Source organism: Trichomycterus rosablanca, chromosome 6 (genome assembly GCF_030014385.1).
Source record: "Trichomycterus rosablanca isolate fTriRos1 chromosome 6, fTriRos1.hap1, whole genome shotgun sequence".
In the NCBI taxonomy this organism is placed as follows: Eukaryota; Metazoa; Chordata; class Actinopteri; order Siluriformes; family Trichomycteridae; genus Trichomycterus; species Trichomycterus rosablanca.
The window spans coordinates 5484151-5500006 of NC_085993.1; the positions used below are offsets into that span (position 1 = coordinate 5484151).

The 15856-nt window shown below is 40.8% G+C and overlaps 1 protein-coding gene across 1 annotated transcript in view; it reads right to left on the reverse strand.

The window, feature by feature from the left end:
* Nucleotides 1-15856, reverse strand: part of gng12b (guanine nucleotide binding protein (G protein), gamma 12b) — a 90406-nt gene that overhangs the window by 65468 nt on the left and 9082 nt on the right. The window contains exon 2 of the mRNA XM_062997310.1: nucleotides 13107-13219. The gene's annotated coding sequence lies outside the window, so the exon portion shown is untranslated. The remainder of the gene's footprint in view (nucleotides 1-13106; nucleotides 13220-15856) is intronic.

Genomic DNA, 15856 nt, shown 5'->3' on the forward strand with positions numbered 1-15856 from the left:
ATGAAAGTCAGATCTATTTAAGCAAAAAGTCCAAATATGTACATGGGGTAATTAAGACAGGAAGGGCAGCAAGGCCCACGCGAGGGATGGGCAAGAGCAGAGAGACAGAAGGTTTTGTTTCTGATATGTCACTGGGACGCCTGCCCAAGAACATCACACACGCACGCACGCACGCACGCACGCACACAAGCGTGGCCATACATACACAGGCAGAAGCAAGATGCTCAGGTTTGTTTAGTTCGCCCGCTTCCCGGCTAACAGGCTTTTTTTAGGCTGAATGCTCACATCTGCCAGGCCCGCTGATGTTACGCAATACCTGAACCGAGACTACTGTTCTTTGTTTTGTGTAAAGTGAGAGTGTGTTCCTTCAGCAGAAGGTGAAAACAGGCCTCTCAGCCAAGAACACTCCTGAACTTTATACTGCCAGTCGTTACTCTGTCCTGAGCTCAGATCTCTAAGGAAGACACATCAGTCCAGGTAGGGAATTGACAGACTGACATTTACTCTACGCACTTACTTCTCTACGTCTTAGCAACCGTTGCAGTGTATCAAGCACAAACATGCACACACAGCCAGTGTTTGATGATTTAGGCGTGCCCAATGCACATACTGGTAGCTTATTCAAACTCGAGGTCTGACACACTAGCCCAGATCTTGAGCTCTTAAAGCCCCAATACGACAATCAGTTATGGAGTTTCTCCCCGATGATAAACAGCCGATGACATCACCAGAAGAACTCAAACATGCTGAAAATGTCATTCTGTATCAGGTACGTGCCATTTAACATTCGCATCTGTCTGGTCAGACAGAGAACCGCCGCCGCACCACCCACAGAGATGCACATCTCAGCTGCGTTCTTCTAGCTGCGCACACGTACAGTCAGAGCACTGAAGAAACGTGCAGCTACTCATCACTTCATCCGAGGTCTGGTTTACTCCAGCAAGTGCTTTGTCCTGGTCAGGGTTGCAGTGGGTCCGGTACATGCTAGTAAGGATTAGTCTAGATCAAATTTGACACAGCTCTGCAAGCTCTGATCTATTCACTATCTTTAGCCTATTTGTAAACTATTTACATCTGTTATTTAATTATTCAAATGACTGCACTACAATGGCGCTCATCAGGGGTAAATTACACTATCCCTCTACCACTGTGACCAGGTGGCACTATCATCAAGTCAGGCATCTGCATACATGAATGGCTGGTTTTGTAAAGGGGTGGGGGGTAACTGAGGCCCCGTGATGGATTGGTGTCCTGTTCAGGATGTGTTACCACATTGCATGAAGTGATTCCAGGAAATTGTACCCCTGAGCAAATTAAAGCGGTGGTTAAACTTGAAAATGAAATGACTGTACTGTGGTAAATCCACAGGCTTCAAATCTGAATAAGGTACACTCAGCATACCTCAACTGCACATAGCTAAGAGCCTTTACTGTGAACATTGCAAAAGATTTCTTCCTATGTGAAAGGTTCGTTAAAAGAACGAGGAATAGCTAAAGCCAATTGCGCCACCTGGTGGATATGATGTATAATACACTGACAATGAAGGGGATTGATTGTTTTGTCAATTCAGCACAGCTTTTAGATCTCTTTTCACATTACATTACAATAAATCCAACAACATACAAATATTTTAAAACAACACTGCTCATTAGGAAATCGAGTATAATGCACTGTGATTCATGAGTACAGTACTGTATGTTTTAATTTAACTGATAACTGAGTAGCTTACTTTGACCCATCGAAATGTAAAACATGGCACCAAGCTTCAAATCAACAACTCTTTATACTTTCGGCTGCTCCCATTTCTTACCGGATCATTCTATTCTGCATACCTGATTTGGCACAGTTTTTACGCTGGATGCCTTTCCTGACGCAACCCTAGTATTTTATTAAACCTTGCAACTGACACTGAGAGCAGACTCACAAGTTCAGCTTTTCATTTCTAGGCTGTTCCCCTCATCTTTTAGACACAGTCAAAGATGTCAGTGTAGACGACCAGCATGTACTACTGCATTGCACCCAGTGATTCCAAGGAAGCTGGATGTGCTATGTCCCTGACCAGGATAAAACAGTGGTAAAACATGCAAATGAAATAATGCAGAGCAAACTACACTCCAAAACGTCACCATTATAACTAACCCGATAGAGCACTTACATTGTACACAAGTTTGCTCTTAATCCAGACAGCATGTGAAGCAACAGTGTTGAGAAAGTTTTAAGTATCAGGGACAAAGTTCAGACATGAGCTCAGTTTTACTAAGGCAATACATCTAGAGGGAATTAACTACAGAAAAACAGCCTTATGATACCTGATTAAGACCAAATGTCTTATATCGTTTAAATATTCTCTATAAAAATTCTCTAAATGTGTTCAAGCTTTTAACAATTAAGAACTAGTTTCAGAGCAATGTGTGCTGTCGTTATTTCTCCACTAGACAGCAGTGTTGCATTACAGCTGATCCCACTGTGCAGGCAGGTCGCAGATCTAAAGTTCAAAATCGATCACAAGGGTGCCGGTAGGGCAGCACGGTGGCTCGGTGGGTAGCACTGTCGCATCACAGCAAGAAGGTCCTGTGTGTGATCCACAGGCGGGCCGGTCCGGGTCCTATCTGTGCGGGGTTCTCCCCATGTCTGCATGGGTTTCCTCCTGGAGCTCCGGTTTCCTTCCACAGTCCAAAGTCGTGCAAAGTGAGGTGAATTAGAGATACAAAATTGTTCATGACTGTGTTTGACATTAAACTTAAACTGATGAACAGAAGACACTGAATTGCCCTATAGATGAATGGGTGTGTGTGTGTGTGTGTGTGTGTGTGTGTGTGTGTACACATGCGTCTGCCCTGTGATGGACTGGCGCCGCGTCCAGGGTGTTACTGTGTGCCTTGCGCCCATTGAAAAGCTGGGATAGGCTCCAGCTCACAATAAAACCTATAGAAGGTGAATTTGCCTCTTTAAATTGTTCGTAGATGTAAACGAGTAAGTCAAATGTAGAATGAGAATGATCCGTACTGTATAGGTAAGCATTAGATAGCTCCCTCTGTGCTGTATTTTAGCCTGGCGAACAGTGTTTCACTGTATTGTGTTTTTGATGAAAATGAAACAACCCACCCACCCATCAAACAAAAACAAACAACAAAATTCAAATTCAAGAAAAAAACATAAAAATTAAAGTATGGATTGATTTACAAGTAGAGCAGAACTGACATGTAACCTTTTGTTCTGTATAACTATTATTATTATTATTATTATTATTAGCAACACTTCTGGAGTTTCTGGTTTCTGTCAGTGTTGAGTTTTGCATGTTCTACCTAGTATGTAAATGTCCCTGGTTGATAGCACCACTGCGGATTTGAACATATCTTACTGCATCACCCGAGTGCCCACACTTATATAAATACTAAATATTTAAATTTGTTTCTCAGTCAAATTTACTCAGATGTACGTGGGTCTTCTCTGGGTTTTCTGCCAACATGTGAATGAATGAATCCCTGAATGACTGGTAGCTTGTCTGTGCTACACTGAAAAACTGCACCACCTACTTGGGGAACACAGAGAGAGCTGCACACCAGCAGCACTACACACACACACTTACTATTGTTTTTATGGTTGTTACGATTGCACTGTTATTATTTTTTCTATTATAATTAATGCCTGTACATTTGTTTCTGTTATTTATTAGTTATTATTATTATTATTATTATTATTAGCAACACTTCTGGAGTTTCTGGTTTCTGTCAGTGTTGAGTTTTGCATGTTCTACTCAGATGTACGTGGGTCTTCTCTGGGTTTTCTGCCAACGTGTGAATGAATGAATCCCTGAATGACTGGTAGCTTGTGTGGGCTAAACTGCACCACCTACTGGAGAGGCACAAAGCTGCACACCAGCAGCACACTAATTTTTACTACTATAATTAATGCCTGTACATTTGTTTCTGTTATTTATTTGCTTCTTAAATCAGCAACCAAGCTTTGGTAATACGCATGTCCATATTTGTCAGGCCAATAAAGCTACCCTTGAATAGAACTGAAAAATGCTATAGGGGGAGAAAAAGAGAAATAATAGAAGGAGAGAAATCAGAGAAATGAGAGAGGAAGAAATGATAAGTGTGTAAGCATGTGCTGGCTCATAAAAAATATGCTGATTAAAAATGACTAGTGCATTGCTAGGGTGATGTCAGTCGTATTTGTAAAAACTTCGACACATTGTAAGAAGTTCGACACATTCAAGTCAAACCAGTTCAATAATCTCAGTGAAAAAAATCCAACATGACGCAATCAGGATGTGTGCTGCTTCATGTTTCTGACATGAAGTCAGTGTGTAAGAAGCAAGTGGGACTGTAAAATCAACCATTTTAGTCGTCTTTTCAACGATTGCAGCATGAACTTATAGTTCACGTTTCTGTCATGTGTGTTATTTGCTACAGAGCTTTTAAATAATAAAATCAATTTTGTAATATTACATCCACATCCCACATATGGATGCTAAATGTTGCTGACAGATCCTCATTAGTTGTAAAACTCACAGAGCAAACGTGGTGAAGATGTAGAAGAGTAACATGAAGATTCAGAATGTAGATTCCGAACTGACAATCCAACAGCCGCCCACATTAAGCTCTTCCTAACATCGTAAAGTTCAAGCTTTATATCTGAATCATTTTTATTTAACAATATTACACACAACTCTTAGACACCATATTGATGCAAAGCTCTAACTGTTCATGATTTCAATACACATTTCCTGCCTGAGATTGACCCTCTTCTCACTGCAGAGCTAGTAGCCAGATTTCCTACAGAACTTAATTCATCGGCCTCATACTGAACGCTGTTTTGTTTAAATGTTTAGCCCAGCACTGCTCATCTGTAAAAGATGTAAAATTCATTTTGTTCTGTCAGCAGTGGAGCGAGACCCATGGCTCAGGGTTACACATTACCAGGCAACATGCAGGAAATGTCTCAGACTTTGATTATGTTAGAGCAGGACACGACACGTCAAGTCCAAAATAACTACATTTGTATTTCATTTAGCCTCAATCGGACCCCTCACCCCCTCTAAGACATAGCCAATCATGTCTGTATGTAGATATCACTGGTTGATAGCACCACTGCGGATTTGAACATATCTTACTGCACCACCCGAGCGCCCACACTTAACTACTAAACGTCTAAATATGTTTCAAATTTACTTAGTGATGATACAGTAGTCGGAAGTCAGATCAGTACCCGACCCGATGCATGTTCAGTTTCAATCCACTTGCTGTAAAACTGCTAACGACTGTCTCAACACTCATCATCCTCATGAGCTTGTTAGACATCCTTTTCCAAATCAATGGGTATTAAAATGTAACTCTCCACTCTTCTGGAAAGGCTTTCCACAAGATTTGTAGTGTGTCTGTGAAAATATGTGCCCATTCATTTAAAAGACAGTCAGTAATGCTGGACAAGAAAACCAGATTGGCCACCAACTTTCCATTTCCCGAAAGGTAATTAATGAAGTTGAGGTCAGGGCTCTGTGCAGGCCACTGGAGTTCCTCTAAAGGAAACTTAATGTTACAATTAAACTGGAAGAAGAAGAGGCCTTCCAAACTGTTGCCACAAAGCTAAAAGCATGTAATGCAGTGGTCCTCAACCACCGGGCCGCGGACTGGTACCGGTTCGTGGGTCATTTATTGCCGGGCCACACAGAAAGAATAAATAATTAGAGATCGCTACAAGAGCAATTAAATTTAAGGTGAGAGCAGCGTCTCGTTGCAGTGAAAAAAAGCTTATGATTCACATTGATTTTCCATTCTATAGTTACTCTATTTTAAATCCTCCCGCCCCCGCCGGTCCATGAAATTATATCTTATATGAAACCAGTCTGTAGTGCAAAAAAGGTTGGGGGCCGCTGATGTAATGTATATAATTTAGTGTTTATAACGGTTTGCAACCGGTTATACTAAAACACGTAAACATATCCATTAGGAAGGGCGTCCATATACTTTTGTTATTATAGATCAAATCTTAAAGGACGTCTTGATTGCTGTATGTTGCCTCAGTTAATATGATGCTGCCAGAATCAGGCCAGTATCTGGTCCTGGCCAGTACACAAGCGCTCCGATATGGGCGATAAATGTTGTTACACAAATACAAAACATATATATTATAATACATATACAATACAAGCAATACATACGCCAGATGAGGCGATGTTTTGGTTGGTTGGGATCTGAGGGTGTTATCGATGGTAAAGAGGAAGGGTTTCGGACTGGTGACATCATGTTTTGACTGCAACAAGTGTTGATGCAACACTGGGTTTATGCATTAGTATTTCAAGTGGCTGTGTAACCTTGATTTTTGACATTTTTGAAAAACCCTAAACCAAGATCGAGACCGATGTGTTAGCTTGTTGGATTCCCTAATAGAGGGCAGCTACGGCAGATCAATGCAACTCATTGGGAAGCAGCTGCATGCTGATTGTAATGCAGCAAAAGTGGAAGTCTAAAATCAGCACATTGTACACCATGCCAACTAAGCTGGAGGGCTGTTTGAAACAAATCACAACACACACGACACACAAGTGGGTTACAGAGGCAAATTGTTAAGACCCTCAGTCCAAGAACTCATTCATTCATTATTTCTGCCTAGTAATCGATACCTAAACATAACCGTCCCTACTAGAAAGAAAAAGCAGTAGGTGAAGTGATGCTGTCTCTGGTGCAGCTGAATGTGGATCAGATTTACTGATTCAGTGTACAGCACATGTCGGCAGTAAACAATAAACAGACTGTGTGAACGGAGTCGCCAGAGCAAAGCAGCTTTGTTTTGGGTGACACTGCAGGAAGTAAGTGTGAGTGTGTGTGTGTGTGTGTGTGTGAGAGTGTGAGTTTGTGTGTGTGTGTGTGTGTGTAAAGCCAGCTGAGGATATAGGGATTGCAAAGCAGCACAACTAGGAAATCATGAAGAGAAAGATTGTGAAAGTTTTACTCTTTACTCCTTTATGGTCTAATTTATATCTGGTGACAAAGGCCACAATGTTACGACATGGACTCTTCTTCTTGCCTTCCTCTTGTTCCTCAGCCTTTGTCCCGTTTTTCGGTCACGGGGTCGGCATTTCCGGCTTCTTCCCGTTAGGGGTCGCCGGCGGGATTCGGCACAGTTTTTATGCCGGATGCCCTTCCTGACACAACCCTCCCTATTTATCCGGGCTTGGGACCGGCACTACAGTGCACTGGTCTGTGCATCCCAGCGGCTAGGTAACTATGGGACAATTCAGTGTCTCCAATTAGCCCATCGGCATGTCTCGGGCTGTGGGAGGAAACCGGAGCACCCGGAGGAAACCCACGCAGACACGGGGAGAACATGCAAACTCTGCACAGAAAGGACCCGGACCGCCCCACTCGGGGATCGAATCGAGGACCTTCTTGCTGTGAGGCGACAGTGCTACCCACTTAGCCACCGTGCTAACGATGGGAGAGAAATTAGATGGCATTAGATAGGAATAAAACCAAATTTGGTGAAGGATTGTAGATGTTGCTATTTTAATTTGTAACCAATCATTTGTTTGTTTTTTCTCTTTTTCTCCAATCTTTCCCCAATTTTATCCCCTAATCTAGTCAGATCCAATCAGTGCAGTCTTTTCACCTGCACTAGGCGAGTTCATATGTGGATCAGACTTGCAGACGTGCAGGAGAGCCACACCCTGATCAGCATTATTCCCCAACTCTGCACTGCCGCCATCAATCAGCCAGCAGAGGTCGTAATTGCACCAGTTAGGAGGTACCCTGGTCCGGCTCTCCCATCCCTGAACAACAGCCGAACCTTGTTTATATAGCCGCCCAGCCCAGCAGGATGGCAGAGCTGAGATTTGATACAATGTATTCGAAATCCCAGCTCTGGTGTGCTTGCGTATTTTACCTCTGTGCCACCTGAGCAGCCGTAACCATTCATATGTTGCATTCATCGTCTTTCACTTTATGAACATTTTATGTATTGGGCTTTATAAACTGACGGATTTGCTTGTACTGAGTTAGTAATAAAATATTTACTTGAGCACATTCAATTAAATATTTTAAGTTATTTCAAGGTAAGTGTTCCTTTTTCAGGTAAAATCACATCATTAGATCAACGCTCACATTGCCATGATCAGGCATTGCCATGCACATTTTTTAGGATGTAGTTCCTGATGTGTTGTTTCTAAACAGCATAAACACCCACAGACACACACAACACAACACAGGGCAGTTGTAGCCTAGCAGTTAAGGTACTGGACTAGTAATCAGAAGGTCACTGGTTCAAGCCCCACCACTGCCAGGTTGCAACTGTTGGGCCCTTGAGCAAGGCCCTTAACCCTCAATTGCTCACACTGTATACTGTCACTACTGTAAGTCGCTTTGGATAAAGGTGTCTGCTAAATGCCGAAAATGTAAATGTAAATGTAAACAACAGCTGCCTAAATTAATAAAGTGAGGTTTAGTGTAATTGTACTGCAGAACTGAGCCGCTGAGCAAACTTACACCGTATTGCCAGATGGAGGTGGAGTAATTACTGGGTCAGCTGGTGTAAAAGAAATACTGAGCTGAGTGGTTTAAATTATTAATAATTAACACCAGTCAACAACAAGAAATATTAAAAATGATGGTGCAGCAGGAAGTGCGGTCGCTGCACAGCACCATGTTTTGAGAACCTGGTTGTAGTCCTCACCTGCCGTCACCATGTGTGGTGAGTTTGTTACGTTCGCCTTGCGTGTACATGCGCTTCCATGGTTGGTCTAGTGTTGAGTCTAGTTTGCTCAAACCTTCCAAAAACATGCAAAATGTGAATTGGCTTGTGTGTGCGAGTGGGTGCACCCAGGGGTTTCAGGTGGCTTCAGACCCACCGAAAACCTGATCACGATGTAATGGGTACTGAAGATGAATGAATGACTGTTCAGATGGCTACATTTTCAGATATGTATCTGCACAGCACTGTTACAGGTGGACATCTGTAACGAACTGAACACTGCAACAAGACGAGCTTGATACGTTGACTGGTAGGGTGGGCATAGCAAAGGAATCAGAATCTGGGTTTGATCCTCATCTCTAATTACTGTCTGTAAGTTTTGCATGTTCTCCCCATGTTAGTGTGGGTTTTGTCTAGATACTTCTGAATTAACTATTCAAATGAATGATTTAATAAGTTACTGTGTCCTGTGATTGGTCGTCGTCTAGGTTGTATTGGTGCCTGGTGTTTCTGGGTGGTGGCAGAGCCAACACAACCCTGATCAAGATAAATCAATTAGTAATTAAGACTAAATTAAGACTAAGACTAAAATAAGATAATCGTCGTTATATTTGTGCGCAAAATCTATAAACTCGCTGCAAAAGCAGCAATTCATAAAAAGCAAAAATACAATTTTACAGAGTAACAAGTACAGCAGCATAATAACTCGGCCATTAAACACATTTTCACGTTTTACCACCGCTTTATACTGATCAGGGTTGCTGTAGTTTCGGTTTCCACAGAATCACTGGGAGCAATGCAATAGCACAACATGGACAGGACACCAATCCATCACAGGGCCTTGGTCATCCCCTCTCCAGACACAGCCAATCATGTCTTTGTGTAGACGCCCGACCAGCCAATTGCACCACTAGGCATTCAAATCCTGGATCCCAGCGGTAGTGGGCTTATGTAGTTTACTACTGTACCACCTGAGCTACCCAAGTTCTCGAGGAATACAAATGAATAAAGACACATAAAATCGAGCCGATAAAGTCTGAACCTTCAGCCTAGTGAACATCTTTGGCTTTCTTACAGATTTTAAATCAAGTTATTTAAGAATGAGCTGTTACCAGCTGTGGTGCGAGCTGTAACGTTTAGACAGGCTGCAGTGTGCACACTGGGAGTTATCACAACACTGATGTGATGGGAGATAAGGACGAGTGTGTCAAGGCCTTCCTGTGTATGTGATACATTTACACAAAACAAAGGACTGGATTATCAATGCACTAAATCAAAATGGGGAGGATGTGTGTGTGTGTGTGTGTGTGTGTGAGAGAGAGAGAGAGAGAGAGAGAGAGAGAGAGAGAGAGAGAGAGAGAGAGAGAGAGAGAGAGAGAGTGTTTCTACATTTTAAACACAATGATGACCTATAACACACATGATAAGGAGGGTGTTGTTTATGGAACATTCTTTTAATTAGAATCTGACATATCGGCTGTGTTCCAATTAAGTTGAAAATCTCCCCCACCTTAACATCCACTTTAACGTTTCAGGTTTTGATTTTTATTACCTGCTGTGTTTTCCTAGTTGCTAAGCAACACCTTCGTCCCCTATACAGTGTGTGTGCAGACAGATGCTCCAGCTCTGCTACACGGTGTACAGGCGGCATCGCGGCGCCTCTAGTGTGGAAACACCTAATTCAGCGATTCAGCGATTCTCAACTGGTGACCCGCCCACGTTCTGGGCGGGTCGCGAACACGTTCTGGGCGGGTCGCAGACAGCTTGTAAAAAATAAATACATTCTTAAAAAATTAAAAATAATGAATGCTTATCTGATTTTGTACTCGTCTTTTATCTGGAAACAAAGAGACAGAGAGAGGCACGCATCAGACGCGCGCAGCATTCTCGTTGCCATGGTAACCACCATTAGTTTGCCGGTTACCCTTCTCTTTAAATTTGTGATGATGTCCGGAGGCAAGATGGCGAAACGCAAATATAACCCGGAGTATTTGAAATGTGGATTTTCGTTCATTGAGGACAAACACGGACAGAAACCCCAGTGTGTTATTTGTAATGAAGTGCTGGCACATGAGCATGAAACCATCCAAACTAATGCGACATTTACAAACAAAACATCCCGCATGTAAAGACAAGACGGTGGAGTTTTTTCAAAGAGAGTAAAGTAAAGTACATGCCCAACCGTCTCACTGACTTCCACAAAAGACAGGTTAAATTAAAGCATCTTGTTTTGTAGCCTTATTTATTTTATGCAGTTTTGATATTTAAATTTGTTGTAGTAACTTTTATACATGCAGTTGGCATGGTCCTCCTCAGTTTCTTACTAATGTACTCTGAATGCAGAGATATCCAGAGAAGTGAAATATCAAATTTTGTAGCCTTATTTATTTTGTGCAGTTTTGATATTTAATTTTATTGTAGTAATTTTTATACATGCAGTTGGCATGGTCCTCCTCAGTTTCTTAAAAAAATTGCTCTTAGATTCACTTTGCATGCATATGTATGTTTAAATGTGTTTTTGAAGGCTATTTTTCAAAAATAAATTTGTTTGGTTTGTAATCTATAAAAGTGGGTCGCGACTTAATGACCATGAGAAAATGTGGGTCCCGGGCTGAGACCAGTTGAGAACCCCTGACCTAATTAATTGGCCATCGATAAGTGGGCATGTGGACAGTAGGCTGTTGTATGCAGGCTGCAGCACCATAGTCCATATGATTCAGACTTAGCTGCTGATCATCTCAACATATTAAAATTTAAAATATTCAACTGGAGCTTCAGATGTAATAATTTGGCTCTACAAACAAAGATCAGAACTGTCCTGACTATCATCTTCTGTGTGGTTATTTATCAATGTGAAAGCTGGGGAAAAAAAACAGGCCAGAAAGAATTTCGATGGCTTTGAACTTTGATGCTGGCGAAGACTTTTGAGAGTAACTTGGACGGCAAAATAGACAAACCAAATCAAGCCACTTACACTAAGCCCAGATAACCAGACTGAAGCTCTGTTCTTTCGGACACATTATGAGAAGAACCAATTTTTTGGCAAACACAATTACGCTTAGAAAAATCTAAGGTAAAAAAGGAAGAGGATGGCCAGCAACATGATGGATGGACACATTTAGAGGAGTAATAAATAAATAAAGTCATTAGGAAGTTTGAAAAGCAAAAGAGAAAACAGGATGTTCTGGAAAAACATCATGTGGTCACCAGGAGTTAGAATAAACATGATATTATACCAAATTACAAACCCAGTTTCAAAAACATTAGGACAGATGTTAGGACAGATGGTAAAGTGCAAAAAGCAGTGATGTGTGTTTTTATTTGGAAAAAAAAACACAATTTGCATATGATTTAATTTATCCGTTTATTGATTTCTGTAAACCAATAAGAGCTAATTCCTTATTTGATGTACTTAACACATTCCACATTTCAGTGGCAGTTTTACTTTCCCACATGTAAACTGGGAATTAGGCAACAAATGATGTCACATTAACGAATGGGGCAAAGATGGGTTCAGGTTTACCACTTTGCAAGAAACTGTGTGAATGGTCCAACAGTTCAAAAACTAAATTTCTCCCTGCATTATTGCAAAGAATTTAGAAAATTTACCATCTACAGTCCAGAACATTAAATATTAAAAATTCATAGATTTAGGGGGAATCTCTGTAGGTAGACCAAAAAAAACAATACTGAACGCCCATAATATTTTACCCCTTAGAAGGCACTGCATTAAAAACTAATATGCTTCTATAAAACCCGGGAATGCTTTGTAAAACCTGCGTCACTCCAACATCCAGAAACACTCCTGACAATAGAGTGAAATTAAACAATAAACAATACAATACTATAACAATACCAATAATAACAATGAAAATATGCTTTAACAGCAGCCAATATTCATTTCACAGCATCTTCATCCCACTAACCATAAAAGCAAAGCCAATTAACTCTCTTCTACCAGCCATGATGGCTTTGCTTTGTAGGCATCATTATCAACTGTTTTATTCCAACATTTCACCTTAAATAAATAAATAAGAAAATCAGGCACTTTAGTCTACAACCATCAATAAAAGGCTATGGGATACTGATGGGACTGATATTGGGATTCTTCAGCATTCTATATTAACCCAAGAACCACTAAAAATATACATATAATGGAAACATGAACCAGAATACAGTCAGATACTTGAACCCAGTTTTAATATAAGCACTGCTGGTCAAGCGTGTTTTTTCCTTCTTATTGAACACTGTCAGTGTCTCTGAAGTCCTGAGGATATCCACTTTAGTCTAAGAAAATTGTCCTGGGATGCAATTGGCGGTTTATAAATAACACAGCAAATCAATCTTTATACACATATTCTCCATTTTGTGTAAACATTGCTGTAGAAGACAGGAAGCCACTTGTGACAAACCTGAGCGAGGTGATGCGGGTGATCGCTGGGCTGGCAAGCTCAGACGGATCTCCTCAAGTTGGTTCTGTTGAATGATTCCTCTGAGATTCAGACACACTGAACTGTCACAGTTCCTGTAAAAGAGGGAAAAAAATCAATAAAGAAATAATTAGGAGGACAAATTTGCTGGTGGTTTGGTTAATGAGGTTCTAAATCTCCCGACAGTAAAACAATATACCGGCGACCGTCTGCAGGCAGATCATACACAGAGCAGAAACACTTGTTTTCTGTTTCATGATCCACATGTGTATTTTAGTTTTTTTTACATTAGCTGATTCTGGCAAAGCCGCCTCGGGTAAAAGGTTGTAATAAAAAGAACACTTTTTTTATTCTGTAACTTGCTCCCTATACACAGTAGGAAGAGGATTATCGAGGCAAGTTGCTATAAGTCCTGAACTGTGTCATAATAACGTGCTTTTGGTAAAACCCTGAAGGTTCAGATTTTGATTATTCACTGTGTCCTCAGATTTGACATCTGTATGCTATGCTAGTCGTTAGGGGTGTAACGATACACTCTGCTCACGATTCGATTCGATTCACGATGCTGAGCTCACGATTCGATTTTCTCACGATTTTTTTTGAAGTGTAAACAGTGCAAAACAATGCACATTTTCTTGTACATTTTTTAAACAAAAAAAAAACTTCAGTCCCTTGCAATTAAAGGTAAGAGATCAGACCAAGATCAGAGTACTTTACTGTAACCTAACAGGTTTACCAAATTTAAGTTACTTATTGCCATCTTAAATTGAAAATCAAAGTAATCAAACAAGCTCATTGAGCTGAGCTGAGTCTTTAAACAGATTTTTTTTTTGCTGCTTGAACTAATTTATTAACAAATTACATGTAAAATAAATTACTAATTAAAAAAAAACTATATTGTATCAAATGTTTATTATTTAAATGGCTTTATTTATATACTTAACATGGAATAGAGTGCTACAACAATAAATTATAAACTACAAAAACAAAGACCTATCTCAATTAGACCAAAAGGTCTGATTGTGTACATTATTTGTAAATTTGCATCTGCACAACATCAACAAAGCATCACTCAACAAAATATAATTGAAAATGTGCAAAAGAAAAATCAGCATCCAGGTGACAGTATTTGTAAGTATTTAGTGAAGATTAGCATTCAGAAAAACCAAGGAGCTCATCTTTGAGGGGTTGATCCTGTTTCTCCTTTCTGTTATGATCTGCCCTGTTTTGGAAAAGATTCTGTTTGAGGGGACAGTGGTTCCTCGTGTCCAAACTTTTCTGTTTCCTGTCACTCATTTTCCTCACCTTTCCAACGTGTAATGTCTGGCTACGAGTGTCTCTCTCTCTCTCTCTCCCTCTCTCTCTCTCTCTCCCTCTCTCTCCCCCTCTCTCTCTTGTTCCTGTGCACGGTGTTTCTGTGTGTGTAACCCCTCCCCTCCTGCTCAGGTGTAAACACACAAACGTCACCAGGCATCTTGACCAATCACGTGCGGCTTTAACGGAAAAAAACCCGGAAAAAACGAAACGGCTCCGGATCCTGTCATTCATTTTAAAGAGCCGACTTTTTTGCATCGCGAAATGATGTATCGTTACACCCCTACTAGTCGTATAAGGAAACCTGCACTGGTTTCTGTTTATACATAAAGCATTGGGTAGTTGCTTGTTAAGATGCAAATGATTAACCAACTTATATCAAATGTGTTTTGGTTTATACAAGAAAGTTCTGGCAACCATTGCGTGGCTTCATAAAAAGTTACTGTTTCGGTAATCTACAGATGAAAAACATCATACTGAAGAGCTATGTAGCCATGACAAATCAATTCCAGGTTCAGGAAATGTGGAAATGCTATCTATAATACAAACTGCTCTCACGGTTTTACAGCGTACTAGTCACTGTGCTGTCTTTTTCCCACAATGCCACAACATTTTGATTTTAAATGAAACCCAACAGTTCATGGTTTTTGTGAAACAGTGAGAATCTGTTTCTTTCTGCCATGTGTGCTTTGCTTTTACGTAATATAAACAAGTCGCCTCATTGGCAGTGCTTTAAAAAGGTCAGTGGAAAACTGGGTCAAAGTTCAATCAGACTGAATTTTGAGTGCAGCGACAAGCGGTAAAAACAGCCGTAAAAGCAGTAAATGTGCACTGTGCTCGAAGCTAAAGGCAGCAAACAACAGCAGGGTAATGCCTCGGCTCTCAATCGCTATGTGTGAACTACTCAACAACTCGATCCGAGCAGCTCGCCGACTAAAGAGAGATATTCAGCTTGTCAAATATCTGGATCTGAGTTGCCCGACGCAATGAGAACGCAAGATACGGTGTGATGGGAAATGCAGGGGAGAAGTTGTAAAAAGGTGGGACAGGGGCGTAATATAGTTTATATCAGAATACATCGGCACACACACAAGTTTTACAGTATTTCTGACCTTATCGTTCCCTACATAACATAACACCAACGCTGCATTGCAAAAAAATATTTATTAACTTCCAACTCACTTTAGAACAATCCATGCTGTTCCTATTTTTCCTACTTGTTTTACGCTGCACATCAGCGCACAAACTTTGATCGCTCGCTACTTGTTGACGTGCATTTTTGGACGTGGTATCATTAAACCTTTCGTCACTTCTCGCGTTTGTTTTCATTACAAAACGTAGTTTGGGAGACCAGAGAAGCTCGCCTGCGACTCCAGTTGGTGATAGATGGTGTAGTGTGAACCCCCCTATCGCCGATC